Here is an 18,878-nt window from a genome sequence, read left to right on the forward strand (position 1 = left end):
CATGAAATCCAATATGATAAAAGTAACACTTTTGATATAAAAATTTTTCCATTATGCATACTTCTATGCATGAAATAAAAATGGTAAAAATAACACTTTTGATATAAAAATTTATCCATTATGCATACTTCTATGCATGAAATAAAAATGGTAAAAATAACACTTTTGATATAAAATTTTATCCATTATGCCTAATATTAAAATTCAATTTCTCCATGATTGTAATGAAATTCTTTCAATTAATCTAGGATGATAATTCCTAGAATATGGTAGGAAGTCCTCTTTTTATGCTTTGAATGAGATTATTTTATGCATAATTTTTATAAAAATTTTGCCATAGCTCCGCTGCTATGACTGATAAATCTCAATTTTTCTAAGGGATAATGCTTATCATTAAGAAAATAATTAAAATAATCTCTAATTGGATTATCAATCCATAATGGATTGAATCATTAATATACATAAACTAAAAGCATAGAAAAAAGCCATTAATTTGGCCTCAAGCATAGCTTAATCTTGGGTTAAGGAAAAGCTTTATGAAAAGCTTGATTTGGATTGAGAACGGTTCATGAGTATGACCATTTCTTGAGTGAGAGAGAGAATTTACATAAAAATCATTAGAATTTAAACATAAATGAAAATTAACTTCAATAGCATTATGTAACTCTTCACTACTATACAAACTTCAATAGCATTAAAAAAAACCATACCAATTAAACTTCTCAAGCTTGAGAGGGGTTGAGAAGAGAGAAACATTGAGAAATTATAGAAAGATCAATATTCACTAATTACCTTACAACTTGCTTGATTCTTTGTTCACGGTAGAGGCCCCCAACCAATCAATTGGTTAAGTATGTTGATGGAGCCACTAATGGGGATTGAAGAAAGAGGGAAGCTCCAAAAACTAGTGAATTATTAAATGAATTCACAGTTTCTGGCTTAGGTGGAGTAGAGTAACGATGCATAAACACTATATATTTTTCAACAAGGGGGAGGCTTCTATTTATAGGAAAAATTGAGCTCCTAACCAAACAAACTGATTCTAGAATTTTCTAAATCAGTTTGGTCAATATTTGACCATTTTTAGGTCAGTTAAGCTAACTTTTTGGAACTAGACTTAAATGAGGAGAGAGGAGAGATGAAATATCTCAAATTTTATGAGTTTAAAACTCATTCAAGCATGTGAAATATGCACCTCCTTTAAAGAACTCCCTTTCCTTACATATGTCATATTTTTAATATTGCTCATAGTTTTTTACTAATAAACCTTGTACATTTTCAACTCTTCATCTTATGTGAAATATGCACCTCCTTTAAAGAACTCCCCTTCCTTACATATGTCATACTTTTAATATTGCTCATAATTTTTTTACTAATAAACCTTGTACATTTTCAACTCTTCATCTTATGTGAAATATGCACCTCCTTTAAAGAACTCCCCTTCCTTACATATGTCATACTTTTAATATTGCTCATAATTTTTTTACTAATAAACCTTGTACATTTTCAACTCTTCATCTTATGTGAAATATGCACCTCCTTTAAAGAACTCCTCTTCCTTACATATGTCATACTTTTAATATTGCTCATAATTTTTTACTAATAAACCTTGTACATTTTCAACTCTTCACCTCATGTGAGCATTTACTCATTTTTGGGTATTTTCTTTTTACAAGTTGGATTTATCTCATCCCTACACATGGATTGATGCTATTGGTCCATAGGAACCTTAATTGGACCATAGTCTAAAGATTTCTGAAAATCTAGACCCTTAGGCTAAGGTTCTTTATAGCTATTTTTAATTAATTCCAATTGCACATTGGAAAATTCTTTTTGAATTTCTGTTTCAGGGGAACTCATCTGAATTAGAAGAGATATTTTTCTATCCAAAAATATTCAAAATCTGAATATTCTCTCTCTAGAATATTTTTCTCTCTCTAGGCTAAAACAGATAGAAACAAGGTCTTTATATTTCTGAAGAGGGATTGATTACAGGGAAAGATACTAGACATCAAAAAGGGGGTGGGGGAGGAATCTTACATTCTACCCCACTTAAAAAACGCGAGATGTCCTCATCTCGCAAACTGGGATAATTTCGCAAGATGCACGAATTATGAGACTTAGAGAAAAATTTAAATCAGGATTAACCACCAAGAAAAAGTCTCAAAGAGAGCAAGATTCAAGATAAGAACAAGATTTAAACTTTATTCATTCTCGGAACTTATACAGTAAAGATAGAAGAACTCTTTACACTTCCATAAGCCCGTCCATCATATGATCACAAAAGCAGCACTCACAAGCTGCACAAGTATAGGGTAACTCATCTATGGGAATGATTCTGCTGGTTATTGCCACACCTATCTCAGTGGTATGAGGTGATCTAACAAAAGGACCTCTGAGAGGCAAGCCAAAAACGGGGTAAAGGCATATCTTCTCATGAGGAAGAAAACACGCCAATAAGAAGACCCGCTCAGAAAACCCAGGATGCCTTGATCTCATGACGTAGTAGTATCGGGGACCCAAACCCAAGGCTTCAATAACCATGGCCAAGCAGACATTGTTGCGAAAGTGCTGCTGACCCCAGGGTGTTACCCTAGTTATGTCTTGATAGGTCCGCCATTTGGTCTGCGCTACAGAAGTTCCCAAGTGAGGGAAAAGTGAGCGCTCATACTGTTCTATAAAATCCTTCTTCACAGACTCACTTGCGTCTTGAAGGTGAGGAATCATTATGGATAAAACTAATTCTTGTTGCCAAGCCATGAAGGAGATTAGGAAGAAAGGAGATCGATGGGAGTAAGATTACTGTGAGCGACAAGTAAAAGTTACGACTTATATAAAGGAAGGAGCTAGCGTAACTTAGAAGCCAACGGTAGCTTGCCACTGAAGTTTTACCGTCTTTCCATGATTTGGGTTTGGCACAATTTTCTATAGAAGGCATTAAGAACTTTGAGATGAGGAGATAAAAGAAGTTCGTAAGTTAAATCACCTACTTTCTTTGGTCCACAATATCTGGGAGATAACTTCTTATACTTCCCAAGAGATAAAGAACTTCTTTTGGGTCGTACTCGAGACCAAAACCTTGATATCCAAAACATCGATTCTCACTTCTGAACTCGTTGTTCTGAATCCTTAAAACAGGTGGGACTCTTGAGAAGTATTCAGGAAAAAGGTTCTTCCTTTTTTAAACAGAATCTTTCTTTTATTTTAGAGAGGGAATAATTATAAGATCAAAAAGGGAGATTCTTACTCCTGTATACCTCTAAGGCTGGGGGAGAATCTTACATTCTACCCCACTTGAAAAGTGCGAGATGTCCTCATCTCATAAAGTAGAGGACAACTCTTTTTCTTAAGATCCAATTTTATTCTGGGGTTCCTTATATTCTGGTCAACCCAACAGAATACTGGGATAAATATCCCTTATATAGAACTCATCATTAAATAAATTCATTTCAGATCATATCATTCATATCTTTAACACGATAATGGTCCATCAGATCGAAATTTTTTCTTTCTGAACATTCCTCCACGAGAATTTCAGTCAAGCAAGTTTTCAATTTGTCATCCCTTAACTTGATATACCGAGTCAAGTGTTAACAGTAGTACTTTGACAGCACAATCCACTAATCTCATAGTGATTTGCTGAAATCATTATCATCATTTATCATTACAGGGACTCGTCCCATTCATCCTCATTGCGGTTTTGCTCAAGTTATTATATTTCAACTAAATTTCAAAAATCATCATTTTTCAATCAGAATCCCAATCAATTCATCAGTTCCCAAACAGAATTAAAAATCATATCAACCACATTCAAATTCATCATCTGGATAGCATTAACGCTTATAATTTCAAGTCTTAGATTTACTCGTATATACTGTCAGTAAAGAGCTGCAGTTATACTCTCGGTATATACGGATAGTCACGGCCCTTGGAATTATAAGGTAAATACCATCATGTCTAGGCCTCAAGCAAGCCAAGGATTCTATATAATTGCGGTACTTCCATCTGAAGACCCAATTACCAAATTACGAATTTCAATTTGAATATCAAATTGTATGAATTATATCACACAATTACAACCTTTTTGTGTTTCTTGATAAATTTCTGACCTATTTGTCTTCTCAATTGATCTTTATTAACCAAAGGCTCTGATACCAACTGTAAGATCCCTGTTCCCACCGAGCAACGGATTCACGATACTGGCAGCGGAAGTAGCACTTCTCGCGCGGGACAAGGGTCCCACATTCGGGGCCTCGCCCACGGATATCCGGACAAGAGACTAATCTGTCGGTTTGTCCAAAACCGAAACCGGAAAAACTTCCTTTACCCGGAAAGCATAGGCGATTCCACCAGGATAACTCTTTACTCTAACGTAGTCAAGATCATTACGAATCAACTGATCTGACTGCACCTTTAACGGTACTTGGTCAATTCAAGGAAGAAACTTGCACTTGGATCATTGGGATCAACGCTTTTTTCCCCATCAAGAGGCACAGCCGTTGATTCCTATCCATAGAACAATTTCTATCCGGGATTTACTTCATCTATCGTAATAATAGAAATTAAATCTCGATTTATGGATCCATCAGTCCAGCCTAACCCCATCCGATCCCATGGGTTAGCCAACCGCCCAACCACTGTAGTGATGGGATCCAATTTGGAATTTGGTTAGGTTTTGTCCCGGGTACCAAGGAAAAGAGTTCCAAGGCCCCCTAGCCGGAATTTCATGCAAACATAAAACTAGCCACACCACTTACACACCCAATATGAAAATTGCCTTTTTCTTAGCATCAGCTAACTTTAAAACAATCCTTTAATGAAACCATAGTACCACTGATCACAATCTCCCAATTTATCCAGTTGATTCATAATTTCCCATCATTCCTTCATCAGAGTATCTATGGCATCATTGGCAACTAGAACGCTCACCACCTGTCCACACAGAGGCCGTTTCCATAGTTCCTAGCCCATAATACTCGGCAATATAATCACTTATCAAGATGGACTCTCGTTGAAGATCAGCAAGATCAACCAACAGATCCATATAAAAGAGCCATGGACTCATCCGTTGAGGACCAGCAAGGTCAGTCAACCAGATCCATGCCCGGTTTCACAAAACAACTCTTACTCCTTGTTCCAATATCTTCCTCGACGCACGCGTGGGTATCCTAGGCGACCCAGAGCCCGAGCACCGTATGGTCAGCACCCTCTAGGATCCTTCGCAGGTGACCTAGCGCTTCACTCATAGGCCGCTTCCTTGGTCCCTCATCCACCGTACCGGAAGCTCACCATTTTAATCGAACCGAGGCTGGTCAAGACCTCGGTCGACCTTGCTACGCGAGACGTCCTCCATTGACTCTCCGTCAGCAGTTGCAACTTTATCAGTTAGGTCTCCACGACCTTAATCACAAGACGGTCAAAATGCTTCCCCAGCATTCTTGACATAAAACAGCCATTTACAAACAGCATTTACAAACAGTTTACAAATACAGTTTCTATATTAACTCTCATTTTTCCACATTGTTCCTCATTAATCCACATTACTTATTCCACATTCCATTTATATGTGTACTCATCCAATCACCTCATTTTCCATCTCTTCACTTCAAATTCCTTCACATCACATATCATATATTCACATCCATATCCACATCCATACATCCACATCCATATCCATATCCACATCCATACATCCACATCCATACACATTCACATCCATACATCCACATCTACATGCTTATCTCCATTTTCACATCTTCATTTATACATACACATCCATATCCACATCCATACATCCACATCCACATCCACATTCACATCCATACATCCACATCTACCTGCTTACCTCCATTTTCACATCCTCATTTATACATCCACATCCCATATCCACATTCATACATACACATCCATACATCCACATCTACATCCACATACATACATACATCCACATCCACATTCACATTCACATACATCCACATCCACATTCCCATACATCCACATCTATACATCCACATTCCACATTCACATCTATACATTCACATCTACATTCACATTCACATACATCCACATCCCCATTCCCATTCACATCTATACATCCACATCTACATCCTCATACATACATACATCCACATCCACATTCCACATTCACATCTATACATCCACATCTACATCCACATCCACATTCCCATTCACATCTATACATCCACATCCATTCACATCTATACATCCACATCTACATCCACATTCACATCTATGCATATATATCTTCATGCATATATCCATTTTCACGTTCATACATCCACATCTACATGCTTACTCCATTTTCACATCCTCATTTATACATCCACATCCCATATCCACATTCATACATACACATCCATACATCCACATCTACATCCACATACATACATACATCCACATCCACATCCACATTCACATACATCCACATCCACATTCACATTCACATCTATACATCCACATCTACATCCACATTCACATACATCCACATCCACATTCCCATTCACATCTATACATCCACATCCATTCACATCTATACATCCACATCTACATCCACATTCACATCTATGCATATATATCTTCATGCATATATCCATTTTCACGTTCATACATCCACACTCCCATCTCCACATCCACACATCCACATACATACATCCATTTCCACATCCCCATTTATATAACCCCATATACCTTCACATCTAATCTTTTTCATCACATCCATTCTCGCCCTATCACAACCCATATACATCTTATCCTATCACATACACTTCTTACCTCATCCCCCCATACACATCTTAATTCATCTTATCACCTCCTAACTTATTTCATAAGCATCTTATCACCTCTTATCACACCTCTTATCACATCTCTTATCACCTCCTAACTTATTTCATAAGCATCTTATCACATCTCTTATCACATCCTATCACATCTCTTATCTATTTATAGAATACAAGAGAATTCTTACATTTGATATAAGATTTCTTTACACATTTATTTATGAATAAATTCTATTTAAGGAGATTAATACTTTCAAAGTAAAAATCAATCTTTTATGCATCTTCCTATGCATAAATTCATTTTTAATGAAAATGATACTTTTGAATTAAATTTTAATCTTTTATGCATTTTTCTATACATAAATTCAATTTAGATGAGAATGACACTTTTGAATTAAAAAATCAATCTTTTATGCATCTTCTTATGCATAAATTCAATTTGGTAGGAATTACACTTTTAGAATAAAAAAATTTCTCTTATGCATCTAAGTTAAGCATAAAATCCATTTATGAGGAAAATCACACTTTTAGTATAAAAAGAATATCTTTTATGCATACCTATATGCATGAAATTCAATTATGATAAAAGTCACACTTTTATAATAAAATAATCAACTTTTATGCATATCTCTATACATGAAATCCAATATGATAAAAGTAACACTTTTGATATAAAAATTTTTCCATTATGCATACTTCTATGCATGAAATAAAAATGGTAAAAATAACACTTTTGATATAAAAATTTATCCATTATGCATACTTCTATGCATGAAATAAAAATGGTAAAAATAACACTTTTGATATAAAATTTTATCCATTATGCCTAATATTAAAATTCAATTTCTCCATGATTGTAATGAAATTCTTTCAATTAATCTAGGATGATAATTCCTAGAATATGGTAGGAAGTCCTCTTTTTATGCTTTGAATGAGATTATTTTATGCATAATTTTTATAAAAATTTTGCCATAGCTCCGCTGCTATGACTGATAAATCTCAATTTTTCTAAGGGATAATGCTTATCATTAAGAAAATAATTAAAATAATCTCTAATTGGATTATCAATCCATAATGGATTGAATCATTAATATACATAAACTAAAAGCATAGAAAAAAGCCATTAATTTGGCCTCAAGCATAGCTTAATCTTGGGTTAAGGAAAAGCTTTATGAAAAGCTTGATTTGGATTGAGAACGGTTCATGAGTATGACCATTTCTTGAGTGAGAGAGAGAATTTACATAAAAATCATTAGAATTTAAACATAAATGAAAATTAACTTCAATAGCATTATGTAACTCTTCACTACTATACAAACTTCAATAGCATTAAAAAAAACCATACCAATTAAACTTCTCAAGCTTGAGAGGGGTTGAGAAGAGAGAAACATTGAGAAATTATAGAAAGATCAATATTCACTAATTACCTTACAACTTGCTTGATTCTTTGTTCACGGTAGAGGCCCCCAACCAATCAATTGGTTAAGTATGTTGATGGAGCCACTAATGGGGATTGAAGAAAGAGGGAAGCTCCAAAAACTAGTGAATTATTAAATGAATTCACAGTTTCTGGCTTAGGTGGAGTAGAGTAACGATGCATAAACACTATATATTTTTCAACAAGGGGGAGGCTTCTATTTATAGGAAAAATTGAGCTCCTAACCAAACAAACTGATTCTAGAATTTTCTAAATCAGTTTGGTCAATATTTGACCATTTTTAGGTCAGTTAAGCTAACTTTTTGGAACTAGACTTAAATGAGGAGAGAGGAGAGATGAAATATCTCAAATTTTATGAGTTTAAAACTCATTCAAGCATGTGAAATATGCACCTCCTTTAAAGAACTCCCTTTCCTTACATATGTCATATTTTTAATATTGCTCATAGTTTTTTACTAATAAACCTTGTACATTTTCAACTCTTCATCTTATGTGAAATATGCACCTCCTTTAAAGAACTCCCCTTCCTTACATATGTCATACTTTTAATATTGCTCATAATTTTTTTACTAATAAACCTTGTACATTTTCAACTCTTCATCTTATGTGAAATATGCACCTCCTTTAAAGAACTCCCCTTCCTTACATATGTCATACTTTTAATATTGCTCATAATTTTTTTACTAATAAACCTTGTACATTTTCAACTCTTCATCTTATGTGAAATATGCACCTCCTTTAAAGAACTCCTCTTCCTTACATATGTCATACTTTTAATATTGCTCATAATTTTTTACTAATAAACCTTGTACATTTTCAACTCTTCACCTCATGTGAGCATTTACTCATTTTTGGGTATTTTCTTTTTACAAGTTGGATTTATCTCATCCCTACACATGGATTGATGCTATTGGTCCATAGGAACCTTAATTGGACCATAGTCTAAAGATTTCTGAAAATCTAGACCCTTAGGCTAAGGTTCTTTATAGCTATTTTTAATTAATTCCAATTGCACATTGGAAAATTCTTTTTGAATTTCTGTTTCAGGGGAACTCATCTGAATTAGAAGAGATATTTTTCTATCCAAAAATATTCAAAATCTGAATATTCTCTCTCTAGAATATTTTTCTCTCTCTAGGCTAAAACAGATAGAAACAAGGTCTTTATATTTCTGAAGAGGGATTGATTACAGGGAAAGATACTAGACATCAAAAAGGGGGTGGGGGAGGAATCTTACACTACTGCATGCCATTTGAAATACCTCTTTATAGACAAAATTGGTTGTGAAGACTTCGTTTGAACCTTCTATACTGCTTTCGTGTTAACCAGTCCAGCAACGTCCCTACCCAATGAATCCTAAGTACACAAAGATTGTACAAGAGGAAATTGAAAAGCTTGTAAAATGTGGATTCATATACCCTATTGAGCACTCAGAATGGGTTTCTCCGATAGTCATCGTACTACCAAAGAAGAATGGGAAACTCAGAGTGTGCGTTGATCTCAAAAAGGTTAATGCAGCCACCAGAAGGGATCATTACCCCTTGCCATATTCTGAACATGTGCTTGAAAGAGTGGCAGGCAAAGAGTCATATAGCTTTTTAGATGGGTACGCGGGTTACAATTAGATCACAATTGCAGTCGGGGACCAAGCTAAAACAGCATTTATCACGGAGTTTGGAGTGTTTGCCCTTCGCGTCATGGCTTTTGGCTTGACCAATGCACCTGCAACATTCCAACGATTGATAAACACGGACTTTAAGGAATTTCTAAGGGACTTCTGTGAAGCTTTCTTAGATGATCTTTGTGTTCATTCCTCTTGGGATGAGCACTTGATGTGTTTACGAAAAATATTTGAAAGGTGTAGATTATATCGCATCTCCTTGAATCCTTTCAAATGCCAATTCTGGGTTAAACACGGAGTTATCTTAGGGCATATAGTGTCCAAAAATGGGATTTCCATGGATGAGAGTAAAATCAAGGTCATTCTGGAACTACCACCACCCACCAACTACAAAGGAGTCCACCAGTGCTTTATGGGCCACGTTGGTTATTATCGAAGGTTTATTCTCTTCTTTGCCGAGATAGCTCGACCATTGTATAAGCTTCTCATCGAGTTTATTTGGACCGAAGAATGTGACTGTGCCTATGAGCTATTAAAGAAGGCCTTGGCGAGTGCTCCAATCTTGAGAATGCCTAACTAGGATTTAATCTTCCATGTGCATATTGATGCATCAAACTTTACTATTGGGTGTGTGTTAACTCAACCTGGGGAACACAAGCTAGACTACCCCATTAGTTTTGCCAGTCGCGCCAGTTGAACGATGCTGAGATAAACTACACCACTACGGAGCGAGAAGGGTTAGCAATGATATATGCAATAAGGAAATTTCGTTATTACCTCCTTCCCACTTTTCTATGTGGATCATCAAGCATTATTATATCTGGTAAACAAACCATGCTCCACAGGAAGAATCACACGATGGCTATTGATTCTTCTTGAGTTTGATTTCACTATTGTTGTGAGACCTGGAAAAAAACATGTTATGGCTGATCATTTGTCTCGCGTACCTAATGGTGAGGCTCCTACTATGGGGGTTGATGAGTGATGACTTACCTGACACTTCCCTGTTCATGGTGGAGACAATGTCTGAATGGAGTGAGAAGATTGTTAACTTTTGGTTAATGGCTTTCCACCCAAGGAGCTTCGTAAAGATCTAGCTCGAAAGCTGATCAAAGAATGCGAACCCTATTTCCTGGTAGCCGGGACTCTTTATAAAAGATGAAAGGATGACGTTCTTAGGCGTTGTGCCCGAGAGGATGAGTATCTATACATTTTGCAAGAGGCACATATGGGCGTAGCCGGTGGTCACTTCTCAGGAGACTTAACTGCACAAAAGATCTTACTATCAGGGTATTGGTGGCCCACTATGTTCCAAGATGCATCACTCTTTGTGAAGGGTTGCGATGAATGCCAACGATACAAGAAACCCAACGGAAAGATCAGATGCCCCTACATCCAATCAAAGTAAACCAACCATTTGAAAAGTGGGGTTTAGACTTTGTAGGTCCAATTAGCCCAGCGGCCCGAAACACACAATCTCGCTATATTATTATGGCCATTGACTATATGACCAAATGGGCTGAAGCGAAAGCGACACGTAAGGCAGATGCGAGGACAACAGCCAAGTTCCTCTTTGAAAATATAATCACACGCTTCGGTTGTCCTTTTGAACTTGTGAGCGACAATGGGACGCATTTTATAAATGACGTGATTAAGGAGATCACAACAAATTTCATGATATCCCATCATAAATCTACTCCTTATTATCCGCAAGCAAATGGCCAAGCCGAGAGTACAAACAAGACATTAATCTCTGTTTTGACAAAGACAGTTGAAGCTCATTGCACGGATTGGGATCTAAAGCTTACGACGATAGCTTTATGGGCCTATCGTACTGCGTACAAAGTGGCTATTAATTGCACACCATTCAAAATGGTATATGGCCAAGAAGCAGTCATGCCGTGGGAATTTGTCATTCCTAGTCTTCGTGTTGCTACTTAAGAGGGTTGGGATGGTAATCCCTTAGTAGAGCGTCTATATATCCTTGAGCGGCTAAACGAAGAAAGACAATTGGCTATATACAATGCCCTTGTGGAGAAGGATAGAAGGAAAAAATGGTTTGATCGCCACCTGAAGGACAAGGACATCAAGGTTGAAGATAAAGTCCTGATGTATGGAGTGCGTAACAAAAAGAAGAAACTCAAATATACTGGTAAGGGACCATATAGAGTATGTGAAATTACCCCGCAAGGTACCATTAGAGTGGAGACTCTCGACGGAGTTGAAACCATTGGATTCCTTAATGGGAGTAAATTCAAAAGATACCATGACCCCCTGAGCCAAGAGGAGTTACATGCAATCCATCAAAAGAAGGCAGCTAAAGAACAAGCTGAGCTTAAAAAGATACAAGCGAGAGTCGAAGCCAAAGAACGTCAACAGCGTGCTAGGCAACAACGAGAAGCCAACTTGGGAGTTACGCAAGTATTTTTTGAGGAAGCAGAGGAGGATGCACTGGAATCTCACCCACCTCTAAGATACCCAATTGAGTTACAGAGTCCTTACGGGGAGGTGCTGTATAATGCATTATTGGATACAGGAGCTCAACACAATTTGCTATCATATGGCGTGTGGTGTCAACTTTGAAAACCACCTTTATCCAAGAGTGCTATCCAAGTTCAAGGAATCAACAAGAAAAAAACCGCTGTCTCAGGAGTTTTGCACACTCCAGTTGCCTATGACAAGGGGACCGTAATTCAAAGCTTTTTGGTTATGCCTACGGGTACCATGGAAGGGACTGTAAACTTAGGGCGCAAATGGATGATGGCCACCAAAGTGCAATATCGATTGGGCAACTAGACGAGTCACAACACAAGAACCAACACTAGGTCTGACCGCTCAAAATCCCGCACCTAAGTCATCCACTCAAATATTAGATAATGAAAAATCACAGTCTAGTGGCAAAACCATCTTTGATTGTTTGCCATCCCTCTAACGCTTCAACGCCAAGAGTGGAAACATGCAGGGTGGTCTCTAAAGCTCCGCTTACTATGCCAAAACAAATGGGTCCCAAAAGCTTCGTTTCCCCTGCTCAATCTCGTTCAGCCACCAAGAAGCCTCGTAAAAGGAAAGCAGCTAACCACCCGAGAAAGGGTAACGTAACATCACGATGGATCCCTAAAAAATTATTAGTAGCCCAAGGGTACTACGAAGGGAATGACCAGATTTGAGTCCCTAAACATAAGCTGAATCCCTCTACATCACCTGTAAAACCTTGCAAACCAATTGTTGCCACCCCAATGACAATTCAAGACCGTGGTAAGGGAAAGGTAACAGAGTGCTCCGCACCACTTCTTCCAAAGTTATTTTGGATTCCCAAACGATATAGATCATTACCACCTAGCTCAGGAAGGGGGGAGCCACATGAAGCTTCTAGATCCTCATGCCAGGCACACACTCATATAGAAGTTTCTACATGCTCTACACCTACTCTTGTCAACACCCAACGAAAAACCGATGAGTCTACGTCTCCCCTTGTAATAGTATCATCGGAAACCATTTCCTCCGTTCGTCAATGGGAGCGTACACTACCATCTCTACAATTGGATGTGGCCACAAGGGTCATAAAAAGCTATCTGCCCACATCACAACCTATGACCCGCTGGACAAATTGGTTCCAAGAGGCTGCAACATCATTGCAAATAATATGATCTACCCAAGGAAGGGGGAGCATGTACTCACGCTGTCGTGACGTGAGTGGTATCGCTGGGCAAGTGCAAGACTTCTGGCTGTGAGAGTAGTTTCAAATCCTAGCAAGAAAACAGAACATATATCTCTTCAAGGGGAGCTTCTGCTAAACTCGGGGCTTCACTCTCTCTCGCCTCTGTAGACTCACGAACCTTCCTTTACCCAAACTAAAGTAACCACTCACCATGTACATAAAAAAAGGAGCACCTTCCCTTGTAAGGCAAGGGACCTAATACAACCCATAAGAGCATCAATGGAGCAACTGCCAAACTGTTGATACATATGTTTATTGGGTAGCATCATGCTTGATTAACAACTTTAATCCATCAATGCATCATAGATCCAACTCATTAAGTCCCAACAAGTGATATCTTCAAGGATTGTCAATCTACTCCTTTATACATTGATGCTATAGGTTATGCACATCCGAAGATAGAACAAATTTACTTTGTATTTGTATTCATGGATAAGGACGGTCTCCCAGCTAGCATGCATCAGCCTCTACAATATCCATAGCACCTGCACTTCTAAAGTAAATCTCCAAACCATTCTAGAATTTTCTGATGTGCCTCTTATGGTCTATTTCTGCCGCCAAAATTGCTAAAGGAGTCTTTACCTCTTTGATATCATCAACAATGTGACAAAAGAAGGATGGCGAAAGACTGCAGCTTTCAGACAATCATCCTTTGCCAACTCCACGACCACTTTAGCTCCTCTGATTGTTGCAAGTGACTCCTCGGCTTCAGTCGACGTCAGTAGCAGCTTATTATCACAAACGGCAGCCTCAGCTTCTACACGATTACCCAGGCATCTCTCCAAGGCATCAGCTCTTCGTCCTTTGCATGAAATCGGCAGCGCATCACTTCATTTTTTCGAATTTTTTAGGAATATCACTGGATGAAGCTTCAATTCCTCTCTAATTCAAACCCCTACAAGGCTTGAACAGAAGTTAACTTCACAAAACCAGATATTTTGCAAAATTCAAACTTTGGTTTTTCTTTCTCTCTCGTTTCTGCATATTCCCCCCTTTCGTATCTCTGATTTTCTGGTTTTCCCATTTTTTCTCGCAAGAGATTCGGGCTCCATTCGCTTTTGCAGCTAAAAATTCGAATTTCCCAGTTTGAAATACACTGCGCCTCCTTTTTTCTTGCTTAAAATTCGGATATTTCCTTTTTTTAAAAAAAACCTTCGTATCTTTGCCACACAAGCCACCACCTTGCGTATACGTCTCCAGCTGCTGAATTGTACCTTCCACTGCTGTCCCCTTCATTTTATCCTCAAGTTTCTCACAAAGAACACGATTCAGCTCTTGAACATCGTGTTGCATAAAAGAATCGTATGTGTCCCAGCCAAAAGACTTTGTGAGGTCTTTAGTTGGAACACTCGTATCACTGTACTGAATTTTGTAAAACAAACTCTGGAGAGCCAGTGGGATGCTATGTGAAGGTAATAATATGACTCTTTGCGAGTTTATTTGTAATCAACATTGATACACTCAATACAATTCATGTGATGCCCTTCAAAGAGCTGCTGCCTCTGCTAGGCGGACTTCCACACAAACGGACCTTGCACGAAGTTAACACTAGGAGGGCCCTTCATCAATAACCCTACACACACACATTGCTGCAATGGTAAGCATTGACAACACGAAGGGACAGAATGTAGATCCTGCATTTAAACCGCGAACTCTGAGAGGAAGGTTTTGGGTTAGTAGCATTTTTCTGCCTTTCTTGGTGAAGATGGGAAGTTTGACTTGATGTCCTCACCACCAATACTGATGCCAAATGTGGGGCCTTTGCATCACTTCCCTTTTTCCCCATAGCACCCCTGATATCAAGCTTTTGCAGCTTGCTTTGCACCAGTTTCACAGACGCATGATTGCCAGCAGCCAACGCATACATCAAAGGAGTTTGACCAACCAAATCCTTTGCACTCGTCCATGTCATCGCCCATAACTCTTCTGGAGCATTTGTCAATGCATCCACGACACCATCAGTAGCACGCATGCTAGCAGCAACATGAAGAGGTGTAAGCCCATCATAACTGGGTGTATCAGACCTATCTACTATGACAATGGGAAAAGTATTTCCCTCACTACAAGGGATCGGGCTCATACCCGCGCTCCTAGCCGCTAAAAATGACTTGTGAAAAAAAGTAGTGGGCCTGTGTACCAGCGCGTGTATGATCGCGGCCACAGACATGCGTGTAAAAGCGCGTGTATAGGACCTCTCAGACGCGCTTATACACGGGTGTATAGCCGCGTTCTTTTCACAGACGCGTTGATACATGCGACTATACACACCTTTCTTTAATTTAGATGCGCTTATACACGGGTGTATAGCCGCGTTCTGTTCAGTTCAAATGTACTCAGACGCGTTGATACCTGCGTTTATACAAGTGTTTCTTTAATTTAGATGCGCTTATACACGCGTAATTGTCAGTTTTGACGCATAAATACACGCATATTTTACAGATTATCCGCGTATATACACGCGAGTTTTAGCAGTTCTGACGCGTTTATACACGCGAACAGAGAGCAAAAGAAAAAATCTAGAGAGTGCTATTTGGTGCCTGAATACTGTTCCAGCATTCTAGCACCCAATAACACTCTCTGGATTATTTTTTTTTTGTGCATTAGACCATCCACGAAGAACATATGCACGAGGGAGATTAAGACAAGAACGACATGAATGCATACATTGTCAATACACGATTCAAGACAGACATGAATGTAATACTATCGATTCATGATTCAATATTACTATCAAAATTTCATACATTTATACAAGGGAGTCCATATCTCGAAGTAGCCCATGGCTTCAGTTTACAAAAAAATATATACAACCACATCCTCAATATGGAATGTGATACTATAAGTCTGAGTACTACTCAGACCCAGATGATGACTCGGTGCTCCCTCCATGCTCAGATGAGCTCACATCGGTCGGAATGTCCGATGAGTAGTGCTCACGTCCACCCTCTGCAGTGGCGGCGGGTGGATCATCAGCAGCTTGTGCCTGTTCAAGTAATATATAGTATATAAGTATATATATATGTAATTCAATAAACCAAAATCATTCGTTTAGAATTTTCAAGTACCTGTCGACCGTATGGTCTCATGGCCATCTCAAACTGCGCGTCCGTAATACGTCCCTCGGCTCTGAAGATGGCCCACGTGTCACGTCTGCTATGCCGGCGAGCATACGCAGTATCGTGGGTTGTGGGCTTCCTCCCCGTAACCCGTCGCTGTATCATAATCAATACAATTTGTAAGATTAAAACAATCATAGAATCAATGAATTAAGTAAACAATCAAATAAAGTGGCAAGATACTTACGAACTCTGCCTCCCATGACTCGACGCCGCCAGATCGTTTCTTTGCCTCCTTCCACTCGCGCTTGTGCGCAGGGCAGGTTTCTCGGCAGGATAGCCACCCGCAGCTACATTTAGCCGGTCATCGTACGCGAGTTTTTTAAGGTGAGATCTTTTATTACTTAGGATCTCCCTTATTCGCGTCCTTCCCCATACATCCGAGAATGTAGCATGTGGGGGATTGGGGTACCGACTATGTACAGCCTCTATCACCTCCCCAACTAATCGGCTATTTTGATCTTTAAATTTAATAAAACAATTTCTATATGAGTTTGATACTACCCCACGCATGTACTCCATTACCTCCCTCCCCCTCGCATCCATCACTATCCCGCCCCTATCCGTCACATCATAGCAGACCACTCTCTCCATCTCTCTCATCTCCTCCTCTTCCGAACTGTCTCCTCTAACTCTTCTCCCTCTATCTCCTCTCTCACCGCGTGCCCTACTACCTCCCCCACCTCCCCCACCTCCCCCACCAAAGCACCCGCCGCATCCTCCACTCCCACTCTTCCTACTGCTGCGGGTGGAGTCACGACTGGGGGATTGTCTACGTGACGGTGGCTGTGAGCCCTGACGTGACAGTGGCTTTGAGAGAGCACGTGATGGTGGCTGTGAGGGTGTACGTGAGTGTGTCTGGGATGAGGTATGTCTCCTCGGTGGACGTGGAAGAGGAGAAGCTGCATGCCATCTCGTCGGACTCGAAGGAATAGACGGCACTGGAGTGCCCTGGATACTCACGGTAGGGGTATAGACACCAGGCAGGGAAGGAGGGGGATGGGCATACATATACTCTGTAAGCTCACCCGGACCAGGATGGCACCCAAAATGATTTAGCATCTCCATCAGCCAATTGCTGTACGCAAATGGATCGGATGAAGAACCTGGAATATCCATAAAGAACTTGCAACAAACATCTTCATGTACATCATGGGCTGTCTCTTGACTCACACAAATATCATCATTCAAGTCAGTTGTGTTGCCTGCAAATCATGAATTCTGAAACGCAGTCTCGTGTATACACCCGTGCAGAAACGCGTGTATACACCCGTCAGAAAACGCGTGTATACACCCGTCCAAAAACGCGTGTATATTCGCGTGAACAGACTCTGCAGACAGAGTACACGCGCTTTTACACGCGTTTCTACACGCGACCTGCGAATTTTTTTTTTCAAAAGGACCGACCTCCGACAAAGACAAAGTGTCCTTATAAAAGGACCATTGTCGCCCCTGTCAGAATCATTCACCCAATCGTGTGCACAGAAGCAAAAAAACGGAGACAAACCCAAAAAGCAAAGAGCAAGTAGCATAAACAAATCTGAGGAAAGAGACAAGGCACAGGATAAACTGACTCACCTCTGAAAAAGTGAGTCTTCTTTCTTGCTCGGTTTCCTCCCGTGTGCTCCTTCTCTGCTCCCTCCTTGCACTTAGGTTTCGTTACTGTTGGAAGAGGCAAAAACGAAAGCAGTGTTGATATGTTAGTTCAAAATCTATATTTGGGGAAGGTGGGCTATTTTTAGTTTAAACAGACCGTCGCGTTTATAAACGCGTGTATGTTCGCGTGTATGATATTTTAGCTGCGTTTATACACACGTTTTGCAGGAATTACCCGCGTTAATACACGCGATTTTTAGGAAATAGCCGCGTTAATACACGCAATTTTTAGGAAATAGCCGCGTCAATACACGCGATTTTTATACTTTCATTAAAAACATATTATGATTTTGTGTTTTTTGGTTTGTACATAGGATGTCATCAACCTCTTCAAGCAGTTCTGGGGAAGATGAGACAATGCATCATCGTAATCGCGATGTGTGGTTGGGACAACGGATCAAATGTATGTGTAATTGATGTCAAGGATGCATTGTACGAGCACGTTGAATTACCTTGAATCACATCTCCATGTATGGAGAATGGAATCAAACAGGTTTAGAGGTGAGTAGATGTAAATTGATGGTATTCAAAT

Source organism: Cibotium barometz, chromosome 40 (assembly GCF_041138505.1).
Source record: "Cibotium barometz isolate CiBa-2024 chromosome 40, ASM4113850v1, whole genome shotgun sequence".
Lineage (NCBI taxonomy): Eukaryota > Viridiplantae > Streptophyta > Polypodiopsida > Cyatheales > Cibotiaceae > Cibotium > Cibotium barometz.